We start from the raw sequence: 7500 nt of genomic DNA, 5'->3' as shown, positions 1-7500 counted from the left end.
GAGGAGGGTGTTCTCGACAGTGGCATAACCTTACCAACTGGAGCATCCCGTCGGGCGGCACTGGGTTCCCCAGGCTCGTCAACCCGGTCCAGGATGGGCGAACTGGGCGTTACTGGTTCGTAGGGCCACTCATCCTCAACCCGACTGGATCCGACCTGTCTCAACGGGGTGGCGGCTACACAAAAGCCAGCCAAGGTGTTGAATGTCAAGCGCCGAGTACCGTCAGGCAGGCGCCATATCATGCGCATTAAAGGGAAAGTTCTCCCAATGAGTTCACCCTCATTGTTAACATGATAATGTACCTTTTTCAGGCGACTTTGAACCAAACCTTCCAACTTACTTGAACCCGCGAGGTCAGCAAAGCCAGGCCACACCCAGGAACCACACTGGATATCAATAAAAAAATCACTGACAAAGTTTAAAAATAGCCCGTCTGGGATGAGCCACATTTCTCTTCGCTCATCCACCGTGGGCAACGAGTAACAACAATGACCGTAATACTCATCCCTCACGACCCAAGCGGAGGTGAGGAGGTCATCTCCGCAGAAGACACACTGCGGCTTATCTTGGTTATCCTGTTAAACACATAGACACAATTCGATAATTCTTAGACCTGGGGGAAACCTAAAATATTGCGGCTCCCAATATATACATTCTAATCTTAGTCTAAGTTTCCATCCGCATCTACTCCATCGATACAGAACACCTCTACTAGGGAGAGCGAGGGTGTGGTCGCTCTTCCGAGTAGCGGAACCTCTTGGCGGGAGAGTAAAAAAATAAAAAAATAAAAATACATAGATCAAACCCAATTTACTAACCCCAAGTGGCCGACCAGACATAACCAAAGGAGAATTAAAATTATTCCCCACACTATTAATTTAGTTGTTCGCTATATCCGCCACAACAAATAAAAAAGTCATATTATTATCCGATATTCCACTTTATTACTCACATTTTGCAGAGCGCCTGGTCTCCCAATGAGGCCTTTCCCCGTAGCATTCCAAGCCATGGTTAGTTGATGTTTACTGTTCCACCAAGAGGTTTCAATGAGAAGTGAGGAACTCAGGGCTAGGGCGTCTTATTTAGGATCGGGTCGATCCCACCCTTTTCTGATGCCCATCCTTACTCCTCAATAGTTTCCCATTAGTTGGCCCCCCCATTTTTCTGCAGCTCGTTGGCCAATAACTAAATTTTGACCTTATTTGGTAAGGCTTTGTCTTCATAATTTTGGCGGGCAGATAATGCCAAGGTCCCTCTTTTGATAACTGCAACCTCTATAACTGCTGACAGGACAATTCCTGACTCTAGCAGGAACCATACTTTTCCTTATGATCATATTCATCACTTTGTCCACAATGCAGCCATCTTTCAACAAATTCGTGGCAGGTGCAAGATAGTGATGGCAAAATAAAACCCCGTAAAACAGTGAAGTCCTACTAAAAATGCTTCACACACACATCGGGGCCTCAGGATGATTCATTCCTTTGACTACGCCATCATGTGGACAAAAATATATAACATGCTTGGTGCATGCAATAAAATGGTGGGATATATATCATGCTTCAAAAACAAAAATATATTTAAAAAATGTTTTACCATAAATTATTCTATATTACTTTGTCTATGTTTACACTTAGACAACAACCAACAAAATATAAAATGGGCTAAAATAAAATCCTTATTCCTTTCTATTTAAAAACAATATGTTTTCCAAAATGTTTGGACTCAAGCGGCTTGTTCATTTTACAAAAATTTTTCACCTGCTTAAAACTCTTCTACATGTTAATAATAAAACAGGGATACATCGATATAAGATAACAAGTTTATATAAAATTTGGACACATATATTTCTGTGATCCCAAGATTAAAGGGGACTTTCTACTACAGACAAAAATATAAATTTTATATGTTGTCTCCTTTTATCTCATTTTATCATTAAAATCTGTTAAAATAATACCACAATTACAGTGCATTACCCTCTAAGGTGAGATCTGCTCAAAGTGCACCTAACCAAAAAAATCTCTTTCTTGCTAGTTCCATCACAAAAACTCGAATCAAATGCAAAAACAAAAAAAATATATATCACAATAAGGGACCCAAAAAAAAATAGTGGGGAATCCATAGCAAACCTAGCTAATCCTTCCCTGAGTCAATCACGTGATACACCTGCTTCATGGGGCTTCAAACGTCACCACGTACGTCATCAATACACTCATTGACACGCCATTTAACCCACTCATAAACCCCCCATCCCTCTTCAGGGATTCATCCAAAAAAAAAACACATCAATAGTGCCAGGGTCATAACTCTTATCAAATCCCAACCAATCAAACCCTATAACTATATCCCCCTTACAAAGGGTCTTCCTAAATGCGTGACCTTCTAAGATCTGCATAACAAAATCAGGGATCATTCTCAATCCTACCATTGGTCAATTTTATCAAAACCACCCTTTAGGGCATTATATAATTCATCGATATAAAAATACGTTGAGCCTACATCTGTGCCCAGACCACTTTTAACACATTTATTCCCATAGATTTATTAAAGATTATTTCAATATCTCTATTCCTTGTTCCCATATCCATAAAAAAATCATTTAGCCATACTTCATGTTTCACTTCTATTTTCTTTTGATCTAATACATTTCCGGCATATAATCTAATAAAGGGACTCAGGATTAAATTTACATCACCCCTAAGCCCTATATCGGAGAGTATAATTCTATTACCCTCATCTGCATAACAAAACATATGATAGGGCTCAAAACAATATTTCATCATATTCCAATCACAATGGCTATTATTATACGACTGGGCCTTTTCTAACATTAACTTACATCCTAATAGTCACGTTATTACTAATTTTTCTATAATATTAACACAAGCTTTTCAAGTTTTACAAGCCCAAATAGCTTAAAAAAATTCAGGTGTCCTACCTGATGATGGAATAGGAATACCTGGCAGGTACTCAGTGGTCCTGTTGGTCCCTGGCTCCTCGCACCGAAAGGTTATACAGTTCCAACATGGTTCCCATGCCGGGCGAAATTCGATACAAGTGTAATTCCGTGGGGCCGCGGGGTAGGTGAAGTCAGGGGCACCATAGTCTGTCTTCACCCAATATCCACCTGTTGCATCCGGCAATCCTGCACAATATTCGCTGAGGTACCAAGCAGGTTCCTCCTTCCCGATCTGGACCCAGTTCTTTCTGATCATTCTTTGTTCTTGCTTCTCCAGACATAACAAAGTAATATTGACTGTAAAGTCGCTTGTTGTGTTATCAACTCGTAGAATCACTGGATGTACACACTTGCTTTTTGATTTTGCAGGATATGTAGTACTTCTTCTCAAAACCTCTAGGGTTTCATTATAATCTGTATTGTTGAAGGTGCGAAGATAGGAATTTATTACTGCTATCTTCTCCCTTCTCCATCCCACCTCACAGGGTTTTTCCTCGACAGCACCGCAGGCTTCCTTCTCCCTTCTCCATTCTTCATAAACATGCTTCACTTCCCCTTTCCACCACGTCTGGTTGATTACTTTAGTGGTGCCATGTCGTATTTCTACCAGGTCGAGGGGATTAATCGGGGCTGTGCCAGCGATGCTAGATTTTTGACTCATCAAATAATATATCAAAAATATTATCACGACACAAAGTTGGATAGTCGCCAAAACTCTTCCATACCTCCAATTTGGTCTCTGGCGGTCGACACGAATGTTCATGTACACTCTGTCAGCTTCAGGTTGAACTTCAGGTTGTTCATAAACTGTATCCGATGGATCTTCATTCACTGGAGTCTCATAATAATTCTCTGTCCTTCTGCGCTTCGGTTGGTGTGTAATTGTTCCTCCATTGTAGTAGACATGCGGCCCTTCTCCTACCTCTAAGGTCAGAGGGTGAGGCAAATTCAGAGTCGTAGGTCGAGGTAGGTCATACATCGGGTTTCCGTATCCAGGCGGATTCCATCCTCGTTCTCCCTCCATCCTGTAGCTCCGCTTCATGCTTTCTCCTTTTGATCTTGTCCTCTAAAAACTGTTGAGTTTTAATATCTCCTTAGCTCCTCCTCCCTCTCCTGGGGATTGGCTTTCATTACACAATTATCTTATCTTTTTACAAAAATGTATTTTCTTTTAATATAGGCGAGTTTTTTAATTTATTGATAATCAATTTCCCTAGCTTCTCTCCATTTTTTTTTTCTTTTTGACTACTTATCTTCATCATGTTTGGCCCGCAATTCAGCCAATCTTTCTTGCATCTGATTTCGTAAAAACTCTTGATAATCAAACAACAGGGCCGTCGAGGGTCCTGGTGGCTTCTCCTGTTCAAAATTCACGGGGGTTTGGTTGGACCTCTGTATCTTAGCTTCTGCTTCCGCGATTCCTTTTTCTAATTTTCTAATCCTTTCTTCCACTTCTCCTCTCAAGGAGGCTTCTTCATGGAAGTGTTGAATTAAAGACACCCAATATGGCCTAAATTGACCAAGATCTCGAAAGAGATTACATAAAATCGGTACTAATCCTTGTAAGATATTCTCTACTAGTTCTTTACTTGTTTCTAACCTGGTTATCCGGTTCTTCAGCTCAGCAATCTCGTCTTCCATCTCCTTCTTGTTGTTGTTTCTCTGAAGATGTGGAAGGCCGTGGACCCTGGCGTCTGTTCCAAAGATGTGACAAAGATATGTTGAGGTTCAGGTGTTCTCTTACCTCATCATCCTCACTGTCTTTGCTCAAGTCAAACTTGAATTTTCTCTCTTCTGGCTCCTCCTTGTCAGGGGAGGCGCTCTCTCCCTTGGCTGGCCCTTCCTTCGATTCCGCCTTTGACCTCACGGCTGGAGTTCCCAATACTTTTCCCATCTTCAGTTATTCCTCCTCCTCCTGGCGGTCAGTTGTTATAGAGCCGTGCCTAAAATCTCGGGTCAAAACTGGTGGAGATACAACATTATTTTCCAACAAAAAACAACTAATCTAACAAACCAGACAGTTCAATTCTGATTTTAAATATTATGTTAAATTATAACCATTAACCATTCTCTAAAAATAAATTTAACAACACAATTTTTCCTTTTTTAAAAATTACAATAACACAAGCCAACTAACAATAAATTTTCCATTTATCTTAAAAAAAAAAAAAAATCTCTGCCACTACAAAACAGACTCCTAATTAAAACACCAACAAAAACCTAACATTTACTTCTTTTTTTTTCCCAAAACAAATAATCTTATCAAATTAACATCATTAACTTTATACTAATATATTTTATGCTTTATCTCAAGCTACACATCCTCTCATTTATCTCCATCGGCCAATAGATCAACAAATCAAAACTTAACGACTTTATCTGGGTTTCTGCTCTGATTAGCTGCCACCCTTCAGCTACCCCAGCTCTTATTCAGTTAACCTTTCCCTATCCTCATCCTACAATGTTGACAATACAATATGCTCTCTCCGTCCCACAAACATTCACAATACTGTGCCTCCATAATCTCTTACAGGTCTAAATCCCACTGAGCATGCACCTTTATCCTAGGTAGACCCTTTATTCTACCATATCCACATATCTATGTTTCACATATTTTAGCCGTGCCTACCTCGCTCAAATCCGGCATAAGCTCATCCAACCAGCCTTCGTCGGATATCTGTTCCATATTCCACTACAAATTACACAGGTCAAGATAGCTACTTGCCAACTAAACCCTTCTACTCCATTAACAATATATCCTCTTACTACATTTATCCAAAAATTAAATGCCCCTCCAACCCTTATCTCCGCACGATGATAGCTCCTTTCACCATAACAGCTCGACAAAGGCCGGAGTGGCTGCTTCCATTTTTTAATTATTTGTCTTACTCCTTAACTTCAGGCTGGATTAACTGGCATTGGTTTCAGCTGCTTTACCCCTTGGAGTCCCCCTTTTTTTTTTTCCTCCTTTTTTAATTGCACTATATTTCTATCTAGAACTTCATCACTGATGTCAATTTGGTCATACTTCGCTTTTAATCCCAAATGTCCTGACATCACCTTTACAAGCACAATAAAATACTTTCCACCCTTAGTGTCGTTCACCCCCCATGGGGCCTGCTACGTCCATGCAAACTAATGCCCATGGAACATTGCTTTTAATCATCAACCCGTCCACTCGTTGTCCCAAGCATCCTGCCTTATACACAACTCGCAATTTCATATAACTGAACGGATTCTCTTTTCTGGGACCCAAAGTTCCAGTTTCTCCAGCTCCCTCTTTGTGGGCAAGGCCCTTACATGGCTAGCACTTCACGTAGGCCTTAATAACCTCCCACACAAACTCATCTGGGACCACTTTTCCTCCTTTGGGAGTATTGTCCCATTTCTCTGCTCCTACAATATTTATAGCCTGTTTTACTTTCTTATTGTAGGAGTGGAGCTATCAATTTCCGAAGCCTTCCCGTGGCCTTTGGGTTCAGGGACGTACTTTAGCTCCTGGCTACTCAGCTCCGTACCCGTGTACGTTGCCTCTACTTCTACCGGGACTACCGCCTTCGGGTTTCCTACCTTTACTCGCAGGCGGATGTCCTCTCTCGAACGGTGGGGTGTGTTATTTCCTTTAGATCGGTTGCTCCTTCCCGCTTCTCTTTCCCGGGAGGTGGATCTCTTCTTGTGTCCATGGACACTCCTGGTCTGCAACCGAAAACGGCTGCCTCCACTAGAACATTAGCCTAGTGGAAACACCTACCTTCTCTCCTTGGCTCTCGACGACTTTCTTCTTGTGCCAATGGACACTCCTGTCAGGAACCGAAAAAGGCTGCTTCCACTAGAACATTAGTCTAGTGGAAACCCCTACCCTTTCTCCTTGGTTCTCGACGACTTTCTTCTAGTGCCAATGGACACTCCTGTCAGGAACCGAAAAAGGCTGCTTCCACTAGAACATTAGTCTAGTGGAAACCCCTACCCTTTCTCCTTGGTTCTCGACGACTTTCTTCTTGTGCCAATGGACACTCCTGTCGGGATACCGAAAACTTACAGTTTTCTCAAAAACACAAGGAGAAAAGGCAGAGGGTGGGGGATCAGGGATAGATTTATAGCGGCAGCCTCTGTCAATGCATCCGCTATCCAAGAAAAGGGACTATAAATAGCTCCAGACACCCCACAATAACCAAGCAAAGAATATGGTAGTTTTGCTAAAAATGGATACTTGAGATGACAAACAAATAAAATGGGCCACCGTGCCCAAGATGGTAAGCCTATATAGCGTAAAGCATAGTTTAACATCACAAGGTTTGAAGAAACTGCCTCTCTCCGAGCAGCCTCTCAACATTAACTCTGTTCAAGCCCTCCTTCTCTTTGTGGACAGGCCTGAACCACCCCTTAACTCAGCCCTCCCCTCAGGAAAGCGCGACGCAGCGCGCTCTGCCAAATACACTAAGCACACTATCAGTACCTTCACAGCTGACCAAAACAGCAGGTTGCTGTTAAAACCCATTCACTTTGAATGGCTTTCCTCACACTCAACCTCTCTTAGAGTG

The 7500-nt window shown here is 41.8% G+C and overlaps 1 protein-coding gene across 5 annotated transcripts in view; it reads left to right on the top strand.

The window, feature by feature from the left end:
- dicer1 (dicer 1, ribonuclease type III) overlaps positions 1 to 7500 on the top strand; it is a 419383-nt gene that overhangs the window by 257660 nt on the left and 154223 nt on the right. The window lies entirely within an intron of this gene.

Source organism: Festucalex cinctus, chromosome 12 (assembly GCF_051991245.1).
Source record: "Festucalex cinctus isolate MCC-2025b chromosome 12, RoL_Fcin_1.0, whole genome shotgun sequence".
Classification (NCBI taxonomy): Eukaryota; Metazoa; Chordata; class Actinopteri; order Syngnathiformes; family Syngnathidae; genus Festucalex; species Festucalex cinctus.
The sequence above is the reverse complement of the archived record's forward strand: the minus strand, read 5'-3'. Positions and strand labels throughout refer to the sequence as shown.